This window comes from Amblyomma mixtum, chromosome 10 (assembly GCF_055824585.1).
Source record: "Amblyomma mixtum isolate Tamu chromosome 10, ASM5582458v1, whole genome shotgun sequence".
NCBI classification, from domain to species: Eukaryota; Metazoa; Arthropoda; class Arachnida; order Ixodida; family Ixodidae; genus Amblyomma; species Amblyomma mixtum.
Genome location: NC_143021.1, coordinates 86,106,768 through 86,129,774, shown reverse-complemented (window position 1 = coordinate 86,129,774; position 23,007 = coordinate 86,106,768). Strand labels below are relative to the sequence as shown.

Sequence of the window (23,007 nt, the reverse complement as noted above, 5' to 3'; positions counted from 1 at the left end):
ATGTACGTGCTTGTACGCTACGTTGGAGAGGAGAAGTGTTATGTGCTTCAGCACACAGACGTGCGGAATTTTTTTCCGCACGACATTGAAGACTTCGACCGCAGTAAGGTCTACGAAGTGTATTGGGACGGCGACGCTTCTACCTGCGGAGGGTTCTACGAAGCAAAAATCGTCTTCATGACAGGTAAGCGCTGTTTCTAGGCGCGTTTTTAAGTTGTTTTCTAGCAACCATAAATTGATGATGTGCACTGCAAACCGCAGATACGGAAGAAGAAATGCGGCACTGGAGAGGGCGCCGCAAGGAGGCGCGAAAATGCGCCAATAAAGAAGACATTCCTCCGAGGAAAAAGGTGCGAATAGCAATCGCTTTCAAGCGAATTTTCTGTAGGGCGTGGTGCTTGGCCATCAGAAACCCTGCTACTAGCAACTTGCATCGATCCTGGCCGCGGTGGCCGCGTTTGAATGGAGGTGAAAGGCACGATGTCAGTGCACGTTAAATAACTTCACTTGTTCGACATCAGTCCGAAGCCCTCCACCCTCGTTGCATAAGTGAACACGACGGTGGCAAATTTTATGCTAAAACAAACGATGTCCAGAAAGCGTGAGTCTTTATGTATCGCATGCAGAGTGCAGTGTGAACGTCTGCATGAGTTGCGAGACACGTTCACCCGTGGTAAAAAAATATAAATTGGCACTTCGTCCACGTATGTTTTATTTGCTGGTTTGGTTTGTGGGGTTGTTGTGTCCCCTTATTGCTTTTGTGTGTGTGCGCCCCCTCCTAACGACCACTCGCATTCCCCTCCTAACGACAGTTCGCATCCTCCTCCTAACGACCACTCAATCCTCCTCCTAACGACCACTCGCATCCCCTCCTAACGACCGCTTGCCCCTCGTCGCACGCTGTCGCCGGATGCCCCCCCACGGTGCGCCCCCGCACCCTCCTCCTGTTCTGGGAAGCCACTCCCTGCCGTGGACGCTTCTCCACTCCCTCCTTTCTTCGGGCGGCCAGTTCGGCTCCTGCCTCGGTCGACGCTGGTCGCACCCTCATCGGCTTTAAATAAACGAAGTCTAAAAGTACCGTGTGCGTCTTTCGCTGCATTCAACACAGCGACCGGACACGACAGTGGCGACGAGAAAGTGGATTCGACCCGCGCTACGCAACGCTATTGACAAGCCATGGCTACGCGAGGGTTTCCCAATCAGATACCAGAGTTCAACGGCTCATCGTGGTCATCGTGGGTTGGACGCCTTCAGTTCTACTTTGAAGCTAACAACATCACAGACCCAGCCTTGAAGAGGGCCAACCTGCTGACGCTGTGCGGGGAGCAGACCTACGATACTGTCTGCGCCCTTATTCAGCCAAGCACACCAGCGGCAGTGTCTTACGACGACATCATAAAAGCGCTGCAAAAGCACTACGACCCAAGGCCATCCGAGGTCTACAGCCGGGCTCGCTTCCAACGACGAGATCAACTGGGAGGAGAAACTGTGAGCGCCTACGTAGCCGCGCTCAAGAAGCTCGCTGCCGACTGCAATTTTGGAACGCTGTCGACAACAGCTACCGGGCAGGAGGGAGACGCAGCTTCTTCTGCTAACACCACCATGCTTCCCTTGGACGTGATGTTACGCGACAGATTTGTGTGCGGACTGAGTGACGAGTCACTGCAGCAGCGCCTGTTCGCTGAGAAGGACCTCACATTCAGCAAAGCTTACGACATCGCCGTTCGAGCGGAGAGCGCCGGTCACCAGCAGAGAGGGATTCGCCGGAACACCGAGCCGGTACACCAGACAAGCAACCAGGTGCGCAAGCCTTCTGTTGTAAAAGCGGTCAAAAAGGCACAACGCTGCTGGCGGTGTGACGACCAACACAACCCCCAGGGATGTCGATATCAGTCAGCCACGTGTAATTTTTGCCACAAGCGAGGGCATATCGAAAGAGCATGCATTACGAAACGGAGACTTGCCAAGATAAAGTCACCTTCCCAGCCTAATCACAGCGTCAACGCCTCAGAGAATACGCCGCTATCTGATCTCCATGGAACAACATCAGCAACACCATCTGTGTTGTACGACCTGAACACCATGAATCTCGGCACGCGACCGAAGATTTTTACAGAAGTAAGCGTACATCACCAGCTGATTAAGTTCGAGGTGGACTCCGGCGCAGCCTGTACTCTGATCAGTGAGGACACGTTCCGAACTTCATGGCCATCTGACGCACCCGCCCTGCAACAAGACGACACGCACCTGCGAACGTGGTCAGGACAGAATCTGCCACTATTGGGCTCTGCCAACGTGCAGGTTAACTACAACGGCCAGACCCATACGCTACCTCTGCTTGTTGTGAAGGGCACAGGATCAAGCCTTCTAGGGAGAAACTGGTTTTCTCCACTAGGCGTGATGATATGCGGCATACACCAGACGCCGAGCCAGAACATGGTTGAGCAACTGCAAGAGAAATACGAAAGAGTATTCTCGGAAGAGATTCCAGGAAACGAAGGGCCCCCGGTCACACTGGAGTTGTTGGACAACGCGCAACCCAAATTTCTGAAGGCCAGGCCGGTGCCGTTTGCTCTCCGAGATTCAGTTGAAAAAGAGTTGGACAAACTGGAGCAGCAAGGTGTCATCGAGCCGACGCAGCATTCAGAATGGGCCACACCACTTGTCGTAGTTCGTAAGAAGAACGGAACCATACGCCTCTGCGGAGACTACCGGAGCACCGTCAATCTTGCGACTAAAGCGTCCTCTTACCCGCTACCGACACCTGAAGAAGTATTCAGTGTACTACGTGGCGCAAGAGTCTTCAGCACATTGGACCTCACCCAGGCGTATCAGCAGCTGAAGGTGAGCGAGTCAACTGCTGAATTATTGGCAATTAACACACTGAAAGGCTTGTACAAAGTCAAGCGACTGCCTTTTGGCGTAGCTGCAGCCCCGGCAATATTTCAAAAAATCATGGAGACAGTGCTTCAGGGCATCCCAGGAGTTTGTGTCTACCTTGACGATGTCATCATCAGTGGCACTTCCACTGAAGAGCATGCAGTGCGCCTAGAGCTCGTTCTCGAAAGGCTAGCAAACGCTAATTTGTGCATAAGCAAATCGAAGTGCTGTTTTGCGGTGCCAGAGGTGCAATTTCTGGGACACCGAATTGATGCGGAAGGCATTCACCCTACCGAGGACAAAGTGCGAGCGATCACAGAAGCACGAGCTCCAACAAACAAGCAGGAGCTACAGGCTTTTCTCGGACTCTTGACGTTCTACGACCGGTTCTTGGAACAAAGAGCTACCGTGGCCAACGACTTATACCAACTCCTTCGGAAAGATGTGACATGGACATGGTCGCCACGCCATCAGCAGTCATTCGATGCCCTGAAAGACCTGATTCGAAGATGTACAGTCCTCCGCCACTACGACGAAAGGAAGCCTCTGCTTTTGGCTTGCGACGCATCACCGTACGGAGTCGGCGCGGTTCTATCGCAGACTGACGAGCAAGGAAGGGAAGCTCCCATCGCCTTCGCCTCACGTACGTTGTCGCAAGCAGAACGCAACTACGCGCAACTTGACAAAGAAGGGCTAGCCATCGTCTACGCGGCGACGCATTTTCACCAGTACATTGCCGGCCGGAAGGTGACCTTTATAACCGATCACCGACCGCTATTGGGCATTCTGGGACCACAAAGGCCTATGCCACCAACTTTGTCTCCGCGAATGACACGTTGGTGCATCAAACTCTCAGCGTACGACTACGCTCTGGTCTACCGCAATGGGAGTAAACATCAAAACGCCGATGCGCTAAGCCGTCTGCCACTAGACGCAACTGTTGACGAACCATTTCCACCAGGAGACGTTCTGATGTTCGAAGCACTGCCAGAACCTCCGCTTACAGCAGGCACAGTTGCAGCATCTACGCAGAAGTGCGCAGCTCTCCGGCTAGTTTACACAGCTGTTCAACAAGGCAACGTGCATAAACTCAAAGGGGACAACTTCGACGCTTACCGCAGGCGAGCTACAGAGTTGAGCACCCATCGCGGCTGCATCATATTTGGGTCCCGAGTTGTGATGCCGAGAGAACTACGCGCACAAGCTATGTCTCTCATCCACGCCGGACATCGGGGCATCGTTGCAATGAAAAAGTGTGCCAGAAGCTACATGTGGTGGCCTGGCATTGACAACGACATCGAAACAGTGGTGCGAGAATGCAAGCCTTGCCAGAGCAGCCGGAGCGCCCCGCCGAAAGCTCCTGTCCCAGAATGGGAAAAGCCAGACACACCATGGCACACACTGCACATTGATTTTGCAGGACCAATTGAGGGCTGCACTTTCCTTGTGGTCGTAGATGCCTACACAAAGTGGCTTGAGATAAGGCAAATGGGACAGACGACTTCGGCAGCAGTCATTGACAACCTCCGATCACTATTTGCAACGTTCGGCCTGCCGCGCAAGGTAGTGTCGGACAACGGAACACCGTTTGTGTCTGCGGAGATCCTCAAGTTTTATCGCGACAACGGGACCTCATCAGTTACATCGGCCCCCTACCACCCAGCGACAAACGGACAAGCCGAGCGCTACGTAGCCGAGCTAAAACGCGCCCTTGAAAGAGATCAGACAGGCTCGCTGCAGCGCCGCCTTGCGCGCTTTCTCTTCAAGCAGCACACGACGGTTCAGAGCACAACAGGCGAGACCCCCTCGAAAATGATGTTCGAGCGTGAAATGCGAACCCAGCTCACAGCCATCCTCCCCGAGCCAAAGGCAGAGACGTTCCGGGAAGAAAAAGCAATTCCGCGCTGCGGCACGCTTAATGAGGGGCAGCGCGTCCTCGCCCGACAGTTTCTGAAAAAGCCACGCTGGGAGGAAGCTACAATTGTCAGACGCATAGGCCTGCGCTCTTGGCTCGTCAACATACATGGCACAGTAGCACGCCGACATCTCAACCAGCTGCGTAGATTTACGACGCCGTCTGAGAGCTGTCCGCCAGCGGAGAGAACACGTGCTCCATCTTCCCACATAGCCTGGCACCTCTTCCCGGAAGAAGAGACTTCGCCCAGGACAGACCTAGGAGACACAGCGAACAACAGCCAGCCTACAAGTGTTTCTCCCCCGAGCGCACAAAGCCAGCGCGCCTCCACGCGTGAGCGCCGACCCCCTGCACGATACCAGGCAACTTTCTAAGGGGGAAGGAAGTGTTGTGTCCCCTTATTGCTTTTGTGTGTGTGCGCCCCCTCCTAACGACCACTCGCATTCCCCTCCTAACGACAGTTCGCATCCTCCTCCTAACGACCACTCAATCCTCCTCCTAACGACCACTCGCATCCCCTCCTAACGACCGCTTGCCCCTCGTCGCACGCTGTCGCCGGATGCCCCCCCACGGTGCGCCCCCGCACCCTCCTCCTGTTCTGGGAAGCCACTCCCTGCCGTGGACGCTTCTCCACTCCCTCCTTTCTTCGGGCGGCCAGTTCGGCTCCTGCCTCGGTCGACGCTGGTCGCACCCTCATCGGCTTTAAATAAACGAAGTCTAAAAGTACCGTGTGCGTCTTTCGCTGCATTCAACACAGCGACCGGACACCTCCTAACGACCACTCGCATTCCCCTCCTAACGACAGTTCGCATCCTCCTCCTAACGACCACTCGCATCCCCTCCTAACGACCGCTTGCCCCTCGTCGCACGCTGTCGCCGGATGCCCCCCCACGGTGCGCCCCCGCACCCTCCTCCTGTTCTGGGAAGCCACTCCCTGCCGTGGACGCTTCTCCACTCCCTCCTTTCTTCGGGCGGCCAGTTCGGCTCCTGCCTCGGTCGACGCTGGTCGCACCCTCATCGGCTTGAAATAAACGAAGTCTAAAAGTACCGTGTGCGTCTTTCGCTGCATTCAACACAGCGACCGGACACGACAGGGGTTTAACGTCCCAAAGCGACTAAGGCTATGAGAGACGCCGTAGTGGAGGGCTCCGGAAATTTCGACCACCTGGGGTTCTTTAACGTGCACTGACATCGCACAGTACACGGGCCTCTAGAATTTCTCCTCCAAAGAAATTCTAGCCGCCGCGGCACGGCAGTAGTTCACAGTGCGAGTCAGTTGTTTAGCAAGATTTTTTAAAAAGAGTTGCTTTCAAGATAGCATGTGCTCCTAATTGCGGGATAATTTGTATCGTTTCCCCCTTCGTCAACAGTTTCATACAAGGATTACATGCTTTCAGTAAGGCTTGGTTGTGGGCTTGTTGGTACTGCATGACGAATGTGACGCACTGTCCAACTGCTCTTAGGGCATGCAAAAAGATCATTTGCAAAGGAAATGCAGGACTGACAATGAATAGTGGCTTTGTTCTTGTAGTGATTTGTCAGCGGGTTATACCACGATATACCGCTTGTCTTGAATATCTACAGTGACTAGCACTGTCTTCGGTGCAATCACGTTGAGCACATAAGGCGATTTGAATGTTTGGTCTCCTCGATTTGGCTGCACTTTCTGCACTAGTTCACAAAAGTGCCGTGTAAGCAGTTCCTTTCATTTCGTTCAAGTGACAGTCGGGGAAGTGGTATCTTGCTGTAACTGGTTCATTGTTTCCTGCTGAAATGCTGTACGTAAATTTTCCAATGAAATTAGGCCTTGGTGAGCTCGCATTTGTTATTGTGTTACTTGATTTGCATTCTGATTATCTTGTTGTAGGCAAGACTAGAAAGTCAAGCTAAAGGAGTTGCAAAAAAAAGCCGAAAAGCAATTGCTGGGGCTGGGGATTCAAGACCAGGAACCAGGAGCAGGCAACTCAAAGGTGGCTCAGTTAGAGGCGTTGGTGGACGACCTCAGGGCTGAGTTGGAGGTGTCAAAGAACGCCATGGCTGAAAAGGCAGAGGAAGTCCAAAAGCTGAGGAGGCTCAATGAAAGCCTCCAGAAAGCACTCTGTGCGAAAATTCTTCGGAATGGTATGTAAACCACTATATAGTATGCTGCTGCTTCCATGCACCGGCTGTTGTCAAAGCTAATCTACTTTTGTGAAGTCGAGTTATACTTGCTTATTCTTGTTGGTGCATTTTTAGGATAATGTTAACACCGCTTTAGAAGGGCACTAGAACGAAGTGCTGGACATGGTTTCACTAACAGCTGATTTGGGGGCAAAAAAATTGTGGCAGCAGTATGAAGTCTTGTAGACGCATCAAGTGGGAAGAGGAAAAGAAGCATTTGGGAACATTCCATTTGCTTCAGTAGAAGTCATGTGAAATACTGAGCAGATTTCTGTACAAGACTGATGCAGCAATGACTTGCCGAAAGTGCTTTTTTTGTCACGAAGTGCATCTCATTTAGTTTTAGGGTTCCATGGTTACATCTCTTTCGGCCATTTGTCCAGATTTTACCTTGATGTGGCAGTCATGACCCAGTACCATTCATGATAATTCGTGCCCATGTAACCATTCATTTAGGTACAGCCGTGGATGACCAGCATAATAATATCATTGTGTACCACTGGCTAGTTGCTATAATGAGTGCTTAATAATGGAAATATTTTGTGAATGAAGGCAAGACAAAAGAAAGGGAAATTCTGCTGCCTTTGCTTGATGCACATATTCTTGAGCCAGTGCGCAAGTTTTGGCCTTTTCCTTTAGATCATTCACAGATGAATCGGGGGTATGTGCCCTGTGCTGTGGAAGAGGACGAGCTGGGCTGCGAAGGGGATGATACTGCTGCAACTGTCAACTCTGCATGTAAGCATACATGCTTGGTACCTAGACAACCTTTAACCTTCAATTCCTCTTCTAGTTATGTGTAGATTGAAAATTACGCTTCCTTGGAATTTCTATCCCATGTTTCTGATTTAGATCACAGTTTAATTTTGTGACCACGTTTTATTTTTTGAAACAGAGTTTTGTATTTGCTGGTTATGTCTGTTGTATACTTTTCTTTTGGCAGTTTACCAATATCCCTCAAGTGAAAATTATAGAACAGCTGTTTCTTACCGGTACTCACCTGCGGGGCAGAAACGTGGAGGCTAACAAAGAGGGTTCAGCTTAAGTTAGGGACAACGCGGCGAGCTATGGAAGAAGGTGGCTTGGGCAGAGCATGTAATGCGCAGGCAAGATAACCGCTGGTCCTTAAGGGTAGCTGAGTGGATTCCACGAGGAGGCAAGCGTAGCAGGGGGCGGCAGAAAGTTAGGTGGGCGGATGTGATTAAGAAATCTGGGGAATAAGGGAATAAGGCGAAGGACAGGGTTAATTGGAGAGACATGGGAGAGGCCTTTGCCTTGCAGTGGGTGTAGTCAGGCTGGTGATAATGATGACCCAATGTAGGGTTTCACTCTTGAGCATTGAAGCACTGCTTGTAATGGCTTGTTCTTTGCCATTCTGGCACTGTGCGTGCATAACTGTATGAGATATTTTCAGTGTGCATTTAAATGCCACTCACTAATGATCTAGTGCTGTCTTCGCTTTCGCAGGAAACAATGTCTTCATACCTGTACCCTCATTTTTTTAGTGCACAGTCATTCCCTCGACACCGTGGCTCCTGTGGTGCCTCTTCGTGCCACCTCGCCACTTCATGTGAGGCCGCCAGCTGATGTCACCACTACGCAAGCTGACGCTACGCCTCCACCCGCTGTTGCCCCCCCTGCACCCGCTGTTGCCCCCCCTGCACCCGCTGTTGCCCCCCCGGCACCTGCTGTTGCCCCCCCTGCACCCGCTGTTGCCCCCCCTGCACCCACTGTTGCCCTGCCTCCACCGGCTGTTGCCCCGCCTCCACCCACTCCTGTCCCGACTCTTACCCACCAAGGGCCCTCCACAACATTGCAGACCCTTGCTGTGCCACCAGCTCGGCCAGTGTCAAAAGGTATTTATTTTGGCTGCTCTAGGATACAGCTAGCTTGTGTGTCTGTTCACTTTGGCACAATGTAGCTCGAGTGTCTTATTTAGCAGCATCGTGTACCTGGTAGTATCAAACTATGCATCAGCACCTTGCTTTGCATTGTACTGCCAGCACTGGCTTCTAAAGGGGCCCTGCAACATAGATAAAGCATGAGGTCTTTATTCTTTGTATGTAGAGTAAGAGACGTGACTCCTGTACACCCAGAGAGATTGCCAAAATCGTAATATTTAATATTTTAATCTCCAGAAATGCTCATTTAGAGCTGATGGTGTCGCAACGCAGTGGCCCAAAAATGTGAAGAGAAAGGCCGGAGAGGAGATGGGAGGGGGGGGCCAGCCGACAGCCGTTCAGTTCTACCAACACATAGACGTTCGGGAGTTTTTTTTTGTCGTTAGTCACCCCTGCCCTGTCTACAGCCCTGTCGCTGGCAAACGCGTGCATGCAAAGTAGGCTTTGTGAAATTGGTCTCTTTAGTGACCTATGATGACCAAACATAGATAGGTGTTGGGAGTGCAGTGGGATTTCTGGCTGATTCTACTGAAAAAAAAATGGCAAGAAATTGCCTATTTCTGTTTCATATTAGAGAAAACATATTGCAGTGGGGTACAGGGGAAATACATTCCAGCAATGCTTTGATTTGAGCTAGTTGGTTGTAGCATGACATGTTTACATAAAAAGCGTTCTGGCGCTAAAAGACGAAGACAATACACACAACAAGACAGGACTGGCGCCAACTTCCAACTGAATTTATTCACGGAAAAAACCGCTTAATAACCACACGGCATGCAAAAAGATAAAGGCAAACCAGATACAAGGGGTGATAACAAAGACACACCGGCCAAAAGCACCAAAGGAATGATTATAACAGTGACAAAGACCCACTAAGAAAACTAATCTCTTCATCTGACAGCGACACAGGTGGCTTGCTTATGCAGATATGGCCCCTCTGTTTGATGTTATATGCTTCGATTAGTTCACGCTCTAATCTATTTTTAGACCTTGCAATGAATCTAGTGTTTACAAAACCGGGACGGCATTTGCAGCTTTTACAGTGAGTGGCCATGTGGCTGCCATAGCCATTTTTTACACCAATCTTGTGCTGGCCGATATATTTCTTACCGCAGCTTAGAGGCACAACGTACACAACATCAGCCAAGCATTCAGTGGCGCGGATTTGGTGTTTCTTTTTGCACTGCCTAACCATTGTTACTTTGTTCAAGATGCAAACGCGCGACAGCTTGCAGGGAGCAGAAAGCACCACATTGATCCTATACCTGCTGGCCACTTTCTTCAAGTTGTGCGAAAGCCGATGAATATAGGGAACCACCACTGTCGATTGTTTTTCGCTATCCTTGTTTTTTTGACACTGTTCACCCTTCAACGTCCGCTTGCACTTCTTGATTAGGTCCACACTAATACTTGTGATGAGGTGTTCTGGATACCCGGCTTGATGAATGCGTTCAGTTTGCACATCAAAGCTCTGTGCCATCTCATGCTCACAAGATTTTTCCAATGCTGCATTCAGGCATGTCGCAACGACTCCCCGCTTGATTAGCTTGGAATGTGCACTACTAAAAGGCAGTAGCTCTTTGCACGATCTCGGGTTGTAGGACCAACAAACATGGCTGTCCTGCTTAAATTCAAGTCTCAATCAAGAAACTGTAGGCTATTGTCGTGGGGAACTTCATGTGTGAAAAGGAGCCCTTTTGATTCATTGATGAAAATGGTGACTATGTCTTGAAGGATGGCGCTTGGTTTTGAACCTACATGATCGTTTAGCACAATTAGGTAGTCATCCACATATCTGAATACCCTAAGAACGTTAGAGGTCAATAAAAGCCGGTCACTAACACGTTTGTCAACACACGATAAATAAATGTCACTCAATATAGGCGCAAGGGACGACCCAATACAAACGCCATCACACTGAATATAAAACTGATGGTTGAAAAAAATGCAGTTGGTGAACGGTAAAATTCTTAAAGTGTTAAGAAATCCCACAGCTAATACCTGTCTCGTCCTGAAATGACAGTTCGCCTATGCATGCGATCTTCTCTTTGATAGAAATTAACATTTCGGTATGCGGTATGGAATAATACAGGTCAGTAACATCAATCAAAAAAGCAGACTGTGCTCCAGGCAACCCATTCCTAAGTTCTTGAACAACCTCATTGGAGCTGCCGATAAGAAACGGGTCGTCTAGCGGAAGGGACTTCTAGTGTCGCTGAAGAAAACGGCTGCCAGGACCCTTTCTCTGAAACAATCGTGCGTAGGGGGCACTCAGGCTTGTGAGATTTGCCCGTGAAGAAAACATCCAGGAACTCTCCTGTCAGCATCCTTCACCAGTTTCTTGAGAGGATCCAATTTCATGTCAGTTAACAGCTTTACTGCAGTGTTCTTAGCCTTGGCGGGATTGAACTTCACTGCGACGAAGTGCTTTTGTAGAGCTTCAGCTGCTTTCTGTTTCAAAAGCTTCTCGGGAAGGACAATAAAGCCACCTTCCCTGTCGCTTTGAAGTATCTCAAGGTTGTTTTCCCTCAGGTACTCCTTGATCTTCTTAAAGGGAGGATAGAAAGTCCGACTGCGACTCACATGGTGCATCAGGCAATCCAAGGCATCCGAAGTCGCTCGTTCTTCATCCTTGTCTCCAGCTCTTTTTGCTACCTTCCTGGTCATGGCAAGGAGCTGTATTGGGTCGTCCCTTGCGCCTATATTGAGTGACATTTATTTATCGTGTGTTGACAAACGTGTTAGTGACCGGCTTTTATTGACCTCTCACGTTCGTAGGGTATTCAGATATGTGGATGACTACCTAATTGTGCTAAACGATCATGTAGGTTCAAAACCAAGCGCCATCCTTCAAGACATAGTCACCATTTTCATCAATGAATCAAAAGGGCTCCTTTTCACACATGAAGTTCCCCACGACAATAGCCTACAGTTTCTTGATTTGAGACTTAAATTTAAGCAGGACAGCCATGTTTGTTGGTCCTACAACCCGAGATCGTGCAAAGAGCTACTGCTTTTTAGTAGTGCACATTCCAAGCTAATCAAGCGGGGAGTCGTTGCGACATGCCTGAATGCAGCATTGGAAAAATCTTGTGAGCATGAGATGGCACAGAGCTTTGATGTGCAAACTGAACGCATTCATCAAGCCGGGTATCCAGAACACCTCATCACAAGTATTAGTGTGGACCTAATCAAGAAGTGCAAGCGGACGTTGAAGGGTGAACAGTGTCAAAAAAACAAGGATAGCGAAAAACAATCGACAGTGGTGGTTCCCTATATTCATCGGCTTTCGCACAACTTGAAGAAAGTGGCCAGCAGGTATAGGATCAATGTGGTGCTTTCTGCTCCCTGCAAGCTGTCGCGCGTTTGCATCTTGAACAAAGTAACAATGGTTAGGCAGTGCAAAAAGAAACACCAAATCCGCGCCACTGAATGCTTGGCTGATGTTGTGTACGTTGTGCCTCTAAGCTGCGGTAAGAAATATATCGGCCAGCACAAGATTGGTGTAAAAAATGGCTATGGCAGCCACATGGCCACTCACTGTAAAAGCTGCAAATGCCGTCCCGGTTTTGTAAACACTAGATTCATTGCAAGGTCTAAAAATAGATTAGAGCGTGAACTAATCGAAGCATATAACATCAAACAGAGGGGCCATATCTGCATAAGCAAGCCACCTGTGTCGCTGTCAGATGAAGAGATTAGTTTTCTTAGTGGGTCTTTGTCACTGTTATAATCATTCCTTTGGTGCTTTTGGCCGGTGTGTCTTTGTTATCACCCCTTGTATCTGGTTTGCCTTTATCTTTTTGCATGCCGTGTGGTTATTAAGTGGTTTTTTCCGTGAATAAACTCAGTTGGAAGTTGGCGCCAGTCCTGTCTTGTTGTGTGTATTGTCTTCGTCTTTTAGCGCCAGAACGCTTTTTGCGTAAACATGTCATACAGGGGAAGCTTGCTAATTCAAACTTCGTTATTTCATATTTCTGGATAATTCAAGCTGCATGAATTGGTACATCCGTGCTTCATTCGACTATATGTCAAACATTGGCCATTAATTCGAACACAAATAGGTGCCGCCACCAATAATTCAAACTTGTGCCAGCACACCTGGGCACAAAGCCAGCTGTGAAATGCACCCGTGAGGCTTGCACCTCATCTTCACAGAAGCTGTGGAGAAGGTAAAAATGGCATGTGAGGCTGGGGAAGACAGGTGAACTAGTGTTGTCGTGAACAAGTTTAAGTGTGAAGGCGGGCTTTGTGGTAACATGGCAAGAGCAACTACCACTTCAGAGGTTTGTACTCGAGCACTGTCAAATCGGCTGCAGCTTGCAATGTCTACTTTGATTGGGCGTCATCAAACATGTGGCTTGTGGGGACGATCAATACAATCTAACCTACATGTAGCACGTACGGTGTTGCAGTATTGCAGTGACGCTGAAGAACAATTAGCAATGCTGCAAATTGACCTGGCAAACGCATTTGATCGAGTGTGCCATTCATTTCTTTTTGCACTTTTAAATCACGTCAATCTCGGTTCAATACTTTCTACTGGCATACGCCTTTGTTACAAATCCTGTACCACGCGCTTGATTGTTAATGGCTGTCTCTCGCAACCAGTCCCAATTCAGTCTTCGGTGAAACAAGGGTGCCCACTGTCTCCGCTCCTGTTCGCATTATACTTGGAGCCACTTTGCATAAGTGTTATAAACAGTAGAGCTGTCAATGGTTTCCGAATAATGGGCCACGAACTGAAGGTATTGGCTTATGCAGATGACCTTGCGTTTTTTTTGTACTGATAAGCCAAGCATCGATGAGGTTATTCGTTTAACGGAGGACTTTGGTTCGGTGTCAGGAAGTCGGATTAATCGCTCTAAGAGTTGCGGTCTTTGATTTGGTAGCTGGGGTTCGACACCTGCTGAATATGCTGGTATAACATGGACATGCAGGCCACCAAAGTACCTTGGCGTCCCTCTGAGTGCCTATAAGCATAGCGCACAGTATTGGAAAGACCGCGTGTCAACTCTTCAGCGCTATGCTCAAACGTTTGTCCCCCATGGCCTCTCAATTTTTGGCAGGGTGACCGCCTGTAATCTGTTTCTCGCCACTAAAATATATTATGTACTGCAAATTATTCATTGCACAAGACTTCCTATCCAGCGTTTTCACAGGGTTTTCGGTACTTTTGTGTGGGATTCGTCTTTTGAATCCATGAGGCGTGATAACCTTTTTCGGCCTGTAAGCGCTGGCGGCCTTGGTCTAGTTCACCTGTATGTCCGACAGATAGTGTCACGTTTCATGTTTTTCCATGACACTACACACCCAATAGTGCGTTCATTCCTGCAAACAAATTTAGTTCATGTTTTACCCAACCTCATTGTGTCTTCCAATGTTTGTGACCGTCCGTGTTTGTGGGGCATAATGCAAGAGGTGTATTTGGCTGTCCGTTTCCTACTTGTTCGTTTTTCTCCTGAGTTCCTTTTTTTTAGTGTCGAGGAAAAAGTTGTATAAGGATTTGATTAGTATGCTCTACCCTGCGCCGATGTACTGCTCTCTGTACACGGCGAGACTGGCATCTTACGTACTCTTTTGAGTACGTCATGCCCCGGTAAACAAAAATACAAAGACCTTTTTCTTTAGGTTACACACCGGTACGTTGCCCGTTGGAACATGGTTAGAGAAAAAGGGCATTTTTGTGTCTACCGTTAATTGCCGCCTTTGTGATGAACCAGAAACAATTGAGCATTGTTTCATCAGTTGCAAAGATGCAGTACTCTTCTGGGATATCCTGCAAGGCACATTTAAAAAAAGAATTCATCTGACTCCACATTCTGTTCGCTATCTCACTGCGCTGCCATTTGTTGGTGAACCCCTGGACATGTTTTTTCTGATTGGACTGCACAGCCTCTGGAAAACCCGCATGATGGACAGACTCTGTGAGCCTGTTGTGTCTACAAAGGATCACTTCAGTCGAATGGTTGTTAATTTAAGAGACGTGTATGCCCAGACTGAGTACGAACCGGAGTGGCACTCACTATTAGTGATGTGCTCTGCATTGCCCCTTTTATAGTGCATGGTCTTTTCAATATGTATTGTTTAACACTGTTTTCATAATGGCTTGTATATAGTTCATGTACATAGAACATTACATCACTGTAATGAATACCATGTTGAAGAAAAAATTGCTTGGGAGCCGCAGCAGTGGCTTAATGGTTATGGTTTTCAGCTGCTGACCCTAAAGACGGGGGTTCAATCCCAACCTATTCGATAGTCCCATGTGCTGTGGGATATCAGTGCACGATTGGTTAATTTTTTTTTTACAGCAGTAAAATAGGATATTCTCACTACCGAACTGCTTCAAGATTGCAGTGTACCTCATTTCCTGTTCACTTTTGTTAGCTTGAGCTTCAGTTTATCCAGTGTGCATTTGTATCCCTGTACACATTGAAGTAGTAAACTTTTACTGTAATGCAAACTGCAGCTTTCATTGACCATATTTAGCTTGCATGTTATTTGTGATGTTGCTGGTGGTTCCTCATTATTTGCATTCTAGGTTGCTTTTCAGTGTTCTGCCAACAAACAGCTGCTCCATGTCCCTTCATCGGAGGCAGGCGTTGAGAGGACGCAGTGCATTTGCATTGCATGAGGCCGACTTCCTTTGTGTTTTTTGTGCAGCTCCTCGCAAGGCAGCCCAGGAGCTTGACCTGACGGTTGGAACTGCAAATGAGACTGGGGAGGTGAGCAGTACCTTGCAACTTGCTCACTAAATATGGGCATATGCTACTGATGATTGCATATCTTCTGCAGAGATTAAAAATCTCTGCAGTCAGTACATGACCAGTATTATGACATAACTAATGACATGGGAGTTTTTGCTCTTTTTTTCTTTACTTTGTAAGTTGGTTTTTGTTTCTTAAAATTTCATTTTTAGCACAGTGTCATATGCCAAGGCGAATTGTGGTACTCTTTTATGGGCCCATGCACCGCTTACATGGGCCTGTAGTATAGTGTTTTTTTGTGTGAATTTGTGATTAAACTTTTGTTGCTGCAAATTTTTTCATTGGTAGTGCTTCTATTTACTTTTATACTTCATCACAAACCTGTTTGTTTGCCATCATTCTGCAGCTATGTGTAAGTTTGGTGCCATGCATCATGTAGTGCACCAGCTCATTGATCGGGATCGAGTTCGAATGCATAGGAGTGTTGTGTGTCCAGTGCACTGGCAACTTCTCTTGGAACAGACTTCATCGGTACTAGAAGTGCCCCTGTCACAGTAGTATTATTCACCTTCCAGTTCACATCGGGTTAATGATGACGGTTCATTAAAGCACTCTAGACACCAAATTTTTGCTTGCATGTTTTCTTCTTTAAAACTATATGTTAGACATTCGTATTCATGGAGCACCCTGTGGTAACAGAGCGCAACCTCTAAATAATTTATAATTGAATTTCTTCTTGACACTTTCGGTTTCATTGGTCGAACAGTAACTGTGACCCGTAGTTGGTGTTTAGGTCACATGAGGCATTTAAAATCAGCCATATAATTGCTGACAGGTCATTTTTTGTCATTTCAGGTCTTGGAAGAGGCTGGATTAAATGTCGTAGTGAATTAAAACTACATGTCAGCTATTAGTTTACAGTTTTTCTAGTGGATCATGTGACCAAAACATCAACTTGACATCACAGTCGTTTGGTTATTGAAATCAAAACTGAAAAAGCATGAGAGAAGAAATTTAATTATAAATTATTTAGCAGTTGTAGGCAAATACCCCCCAGTAATCCATGTATTCTAATGCCTAACGCATCGTTGACAGTAGAAAACCTGGAATAAAATGAGGTGTCTATAGGCGTTTAAATTTGTCGAGAATGCAAGCAAAAAGCACTTAGTACTTAGGACACAACCAAAAATTGGTGCCACTTCTCCAGTGTATGTAAATGTTCTCCAATCAGCAGAATATTTCTGACATGTAGTGACTTGGATTGTGCAGGAGGCTGCTGAAGACACCCATTAGAAGGTGCAATGCTGCGTAGAACATGAGACGCTGGGAAAGAGCTACCGAGGTACACTGATAAATCATTCCTGTTTTTTTTTTTTCAGATACACATTGGGCATGGCAGTTACATCGACCCAGGGACTTGGGAACGGCTACTTACAGCAAGCAATGATTCGTCGTTCTGCAAACAGCTGGCAGTGCGAGTGTGGGGCAACGAACTGCTGTCGGAGAGGAGTGTGACGGGAACACTTTCAAACAATGCCATCTCCAAAGGTGCGACGAAAGTGTTCCCGCCGCTCTCCCCTGCCAAGGTAGCTTCAATGGCTGGTGAGTGGAAAACACTTGGTTCTTGCTTAGTTAATAACATTTTCTAAAAGCTCCAATGTTTCCTTCTCATGCTTTTTCTCTGTGACATCTTAATATCATACAGTAAAACCTAGTTAACTTGATGTCACCGGAATTGCAGAAAAGATTGAAATTATCCGAATTCAAATTAACAAGTTTGAATTATTCAGATCTTACTGTTATCAACACTAGAATCACTACCCATGACTAGAGGTTGTAACTTTAAGTTTATATTTTGTGAAACTTTGGCGTACTTTTTTATGTTTATTTCAGAATGCAACTTTCGGCTTTTTTGGTGAATGTTTGTTTCTTCATGGAAGTTTTTTTTTGTGATATGTATTATGTCCCTGTGCAGTCGAGTGAAATATAGTGTACCTTCTTTTTTTTAGAACCAGCAGCTCGTGTTGCAGATAAAGAGAAAGGATAAACCCAGATTGTTGTTTTAAGAGCTATCCTCTGCAAAGGATAGTTGCTCTCGTAACAAAGCAGTTCTAAAGGAAATGCTCGCACCATGAAAGAGAAACAACCGAAGTTTAGTTCTAAAAACTTGGTTGACATCTTCTGGGTTCTGGCTGTACTCTGTGCTATACAGAAGGACTGAAACCAGAACAGGACGCTTGCTGTTTATGCATGGTTTTGCATCGACTGTAGCTTTTTAAAGCAGTTCTGAAACGTTTCAAGAAATTTATAACAATGTGTATACCGTATAAACGCGTGTAAGGGCCGCACTTTTTTTTCCAGATTCGGGAGCCAATTTTCGGGGTGCGGCCCATACACGCGATTTAGAAAAAAAAAAAAATTTTTAAGCAAAAACACAGCAATAAGGGAATGAACGGCATTTATTCTGGTGCACGCTCATCCCAAAGAAGCCGCGCAGCATGTCCGCTGTCAACGTGTAGCCGTTGTTCCACATTTCCATCACTAGCAGAGCAGTTCGGGAAACTCACACGGCTCGCCTCGGAAAGCGCGTTTTTTTGCAGCTTGTGTTTCTCAATGCACCCTTTTGATTGCACGGTCATCGGACGCACTTCTCGGCCAAGTCGAGTTCCCTGCCCGCCCCACGCTTGCCGCGTTCGAGAGCTAACTCCCAGCTGTGTAGCTGATAAGGTGCTTACTCGGCGGCAGCACGCGAAAGCCACAACTACAGCGAACACGCTAATCCGCCATAAAAGGCTGGAGCTGGCGATACTGATGCTGATTAGATAGCGGAAAGTCGCGGGAGGGGGGGGGGGGGAGGAAGAAAAAAAATTGACGATGATGATGGCTGCGGCCTCGGGCGCCATCCATGGATAGTTTTTGGAAGCTCTTGTGCGCGTGCTTGGCCTCCGCGATCGAGCGCACCGTTGTTCGCAGCCGGAGCCGATCGCGAGGCCACGGCGCGTGCATTTAGAAGGCTATTCCCGCCTGGGTCATGGAAAGTTGGGGTGCGGCCCTTACACGGATTTATTTTTTTTTAAACATTGCCTTCGGGAAAACGGGGTGCGGCCCATACACGGGTGCGGCCCTTACACGCGTTTATACGGTATTTAGAATCCTGAGCCTTCATTCAGTGTTACACCGTGATTTGATTTCTGGTTTCCTGGCGTATCTCTTTTTCAACTAAGTGAAGCGCCGTCTTAGCCAGTGGAACTTCTGTTGCTGCCACAGCATGGGAACGCAGCAAGGCATCTTGAGCCATAGTTGATTGAGGTTGGAGCACCATATCACTTTGACTGCGGTGCCTTTATGACATGCACACATGCGAAGGCTCCGGGTGAAGACAGCTTGTTCAGGCGGAAAAGTAGTGCGCCTTTTATGTTAGTGTTCTGCTGGATATTGCCTCAGTGTTTTGTGCTTTTGGTTTGAAGTCGTAGCTGTAGTGCACTAAAATTATAAGCTAGAGATATCTCAGTGTATTTAATAGTGCGGAATTAGGAAGAGGCCCCATCTGTCTTCATTTTCTGGCTTGGTGGCTACCAAGCCTTGATGATCACATTATAGGACATGTTGGCAGTTGTGCACATAGGTAGTTTATTGCCTGGGGAGACAGGCACATGGAGTCATGTTATGCTGCATTGTTGAAGAGCGCAAAATTTGCGCAAGCTCAGTCAACTATTAGGGAACACAGAAGATCAAGATGCACCTCTCGTGGGCTATATATTCCGAATAAACCCATTTAAGGGCCGCACCCTGTTTTCCCAAAGGAAATGTTTTTTTTCTAGATCTGTGTAAGGGCTGCACCCAAACTTTTCATTACCCACCTGGGAATAGCCTTGAAAATTCATGCGCTGTCGCTTCCGCAATCAGCTCTTGCTGCGAGCAGCGGTGCACTTAATTGCGGAGGCCACACGCGCACAGGTCCCTCAATGTGCTGCCCACGGATGATGCCCGAGGCCGCGGCTCATCAAATTTGTTCTCTGCCATGAGCTCCCGCTATTCATATCGGCATCAGTATCACCAGCTTTTGTTTTTTGTGGCTGTCAAATGTACAGGAGGTGTGGTAGCGTGTTAGTGGCTAGTGGCTTTCATGTGTTTCGTGTTGTGTTAGGCTTTTGTGTTCAAAGTTAGTGGCCTTTTTATGCTGCTGCCAAGCGTTGCAGTTTTAGCACGATAGGCAAGCACCGTAATAGCGGCACGGCTGGGAGTTCGCTCTCGCACATGGCAAGCATGCGGTAGGCAGGAAATTCGACATGGCCGAGAAGTGTGTCCGACGATGGTGCAACCAAAAGGATGCATTGAGGAACACAAGCTGCAAAAAAACTTAGTTTCTGAAGCAAGCCGTGCAAGTTTCCCGAACTGGAATAAGAGCTGCTCTGTTATGTGATGAAAGTGCGGAGCAATGGCTGTGCACTGACAGCGGACATGCTGCATGACTTGTGGGATGAGCGTGCTCCGGTGCACAGCACCAGCTCGTAGTTTTAAGACTCCGCGAGTGACGATTGAATGTAGAATAAATGCCGCTCATTCCCAGATTAGTGTTTTTACTTAAAAAAAATTTTTGCACATCGTGTGTATGGGTTGTACTGCAAAAATTGGGCCGCACATCTGGGAGAAAAAGTGCAGCCCTTACATGCATTCATACGGTATATATTTTTTGGGGGGATGTACCTATGTCTGTTTTCAACTCCACCAAAAAAGGCCAAATGGTAAAAGTTCAACAGATAACATGAAAGGGGCCTTTTCATAGCAATTTCAGATTAGTTGCCTGTTATGTTCTTGAATATAGTTCTGAAAAAATTCATTTGAGGACACCTGGGCATCATTTAAACACCTTTCTCTCTGATCTGCCACATAACTTTTTTGTGCCTGTCTTTGCAGACTCCTTCTGGCACTACCTGAAGGTTAAAGGCTGTCCAGATGAAGACATGCAGAAACGCCACAAGCGTCTAACCCGCTACTTGGCACAGAAGTGCTCCGACTTGCGCCGCTGATCAAGTAAGTGAGCTGCTAATTTTTTTTCATCATCATCATCATACTACATCTACTGCAGGGCAAAAGGCTCACCCATATCTCCATTAAACCTGTCGTGTGCCAGCTGCGGCCGCCCTATCCCCTCAATTCATAAGCTCATCCGCCCACCTCACTTTCTGCTGCACCCTGCTATGCTTGCCTTCTCTGGGAATCCATTCTGTTACTCTTAAGAACCATCAGTTATCTTGCCTTCACCCATTTCGTCCTCTCTATTTCGACTAGGATGTTATTAACCCGCGTTGGTTCCCTGACCCACTCTGCCCTCTTCCCCTTTTCATAGCTCACTGCGTGGTCCTCAATTTAAGTTGAACTCTTCGTTATCATAATGAGTATTTCTGCCCCATAGGTGAGTACCAGTAACATCCCAGTTGAGCTCGCTTATTACGGCTGCAGATATAAAAAACGCATGCATATTACGAACGGATGTGCTCTCAAAATATGCATAAGGGCAATGGCAGTAATTCGCAGATACAGCGAACAATTTGGCCACACCACTCAATTACAGCGAACGAAGAGGCCCCGAAGCTCCCCCCGAAATTGAAGAGGTCATGTACAGAGATCAAAGAGCACTTCTCAAGCTTCCCGACACTGCCCGGTAAAGAACATGTAAGGCCCGGTAAAGAACATAGAAAGGCGGCATTTAAACACTAAGTAACCGCCTGTCAAGCCCGTGGTGATGGCCCGTGAGGGCAATCATTGCTTGCACGTTCACTGGCTGGGCAAAGTAGCCTAAGTGGTAAGAGGTGCGGTGCACGCAAAACAGGGGAACCGTTGAAAACAAAGCTACTGGATCAATCAACAGCAGTGATTTGAGAATTTTGAAAGCCTTGCTGGCCATGCTTGTTACATAGCATGCATCTCCTGCCCAGTTGGCAGTATCTTTTGCGCTGAGGTGAGCGTCTTGGCTGCGGAACCTTCAAAAAGGTGACAGTGAATAGGGAATGCTCTCCTCCACGTACGTTAGCGTACTTCGTCTAATTTAGCAAAGGTAAACTGAAGGCCGCTCCCTGCTGCTGCATGCTGGTTCGTATTTCAGTCACCCTTGATGAAGGGGCCTAATTGGTCCACATTATTGGTGGTTAGTTTCAGTATTGAACTTCTGTTTCAAAAACCCTACCAGGGAGATTTCCATCGAAGATGTCTCATTCAGTTCTTTTGGTCCCTTTCAATAAGTCTCCATTTTCTTAACCATCATTAAGACAAAAATTGCGGCAGCCTGAAAAATGTAGTAGCTGGGCTTGATCACTCGTTTCCTGTGGTTGTGAAGTTTTTCTCCTGCATGCTGGCTATTGTGGAGGCTGCCACCATTCTTGCATCCTGCTTGCTTAGTGCCTATGTTCAACTCTGTTAATGTTAAACCTCTCAATGTTCCACTGCAGGAAGCCAGACAGCATAAACACAGTGGGGCAGTGTAATTTATGATCTTGCTTCGAAAAGTGCGGTTTTCTCCTGCCTGTAGTTTTGGGATGGTCTCCTTTTCGCACCTTTTCTTGCATCAGTTTTCTTCCCAATTCATTTTTAGAATGTTTGTGCAACATATGGGCTTGGGCTTGCAATACAAGCTTTCTTGCTTATTTTTTTCTCAGGTGACCACAACGTGGATCTGAGGTGGATCGCATCGCGGGAACAGGGGTGGAAGTGCTGCGCCAATTGCGCCATGCTGCCCCAATTTAATCTCCTGCGCCAAGATACGCCTAAACGGCAATTTACGGCCATTGCAAGTATACAGAGCCAAATTTAGCCGAGTGTTATTGTCAGCTGGGCAACACTGGGCGCTTGCTACGAAACGGACGCAACTGCATTGGCATCGACAGTTGGGTTCGCTCTTGGAGGAAGGAAAAAAATTACCGAATACACTGGGCTTCTTCGATTATCCGCCTCTGGCAGCCCACGGGTTGCTTGCGGGCTGCCCGAGCGCGCTCGATTTTCTCGGGTTGCCCCGCCCACTTCCGGTGGCTGCCCGGAACGCGTTCGTTTTTCTCTGGCTGGGCGGTTTCGGGCAGCCACCGGAAGTGGGCGGGGCAACCCGAGAAAATCGAGCGCGCTCAGGCAGCTAGCAGACGACAGAGAGGTGTATGGTAGCGGGAAGCTCGCGCGGCCATTTTTGTAAGGACTAGAAGGACCGCGGTTCTTCATGCGATGTTTTGCTCGATGCAGGCGCTTGTTTCGACTAGGCCACGGTGCATATCGACTGTGTCGCCTGCAATGGCAGCTTTTGCGGTAGTTCTCGCTGTTTATTGATATGTTTTGCGTGCGTATGCGCAATCATATTTCGATCGTCTCACCACCTCGCAAGCACAATTGCTCACTTCATATTACGATCGCATACTTCTGATTCACAAAATATTTCGGCTGTTAATTTCGTGCGCCC

At 47.8% G+C, this 23,007-nt stretch overlaps 1 pseudogene across 1 annotated transcript; it reads left to right on the top strand.

Annotated features, from left to right (window-relative positions):
* Window positions 1–22,552, top strand: LOC149326349 (uncharacterized; annotated as a pseudogene). The gene is made up of 9 exons (XR_016286529.1): window positions 1–184; window positions 262–350; window positions 6,663–6,916; window positions 7,595–7,693; window positions 8,461–8,811; window positions 15,523–15,584; window positions 16,946–17,168; window positions 20,484–20,600; window positions 22,223–22,552. The product of XR_016286529.1 is annotated as an uncharacterized LOC149326349 (transcript).
* Window positions 22,553–23,007: the final 455 nt, after the last annotated feature.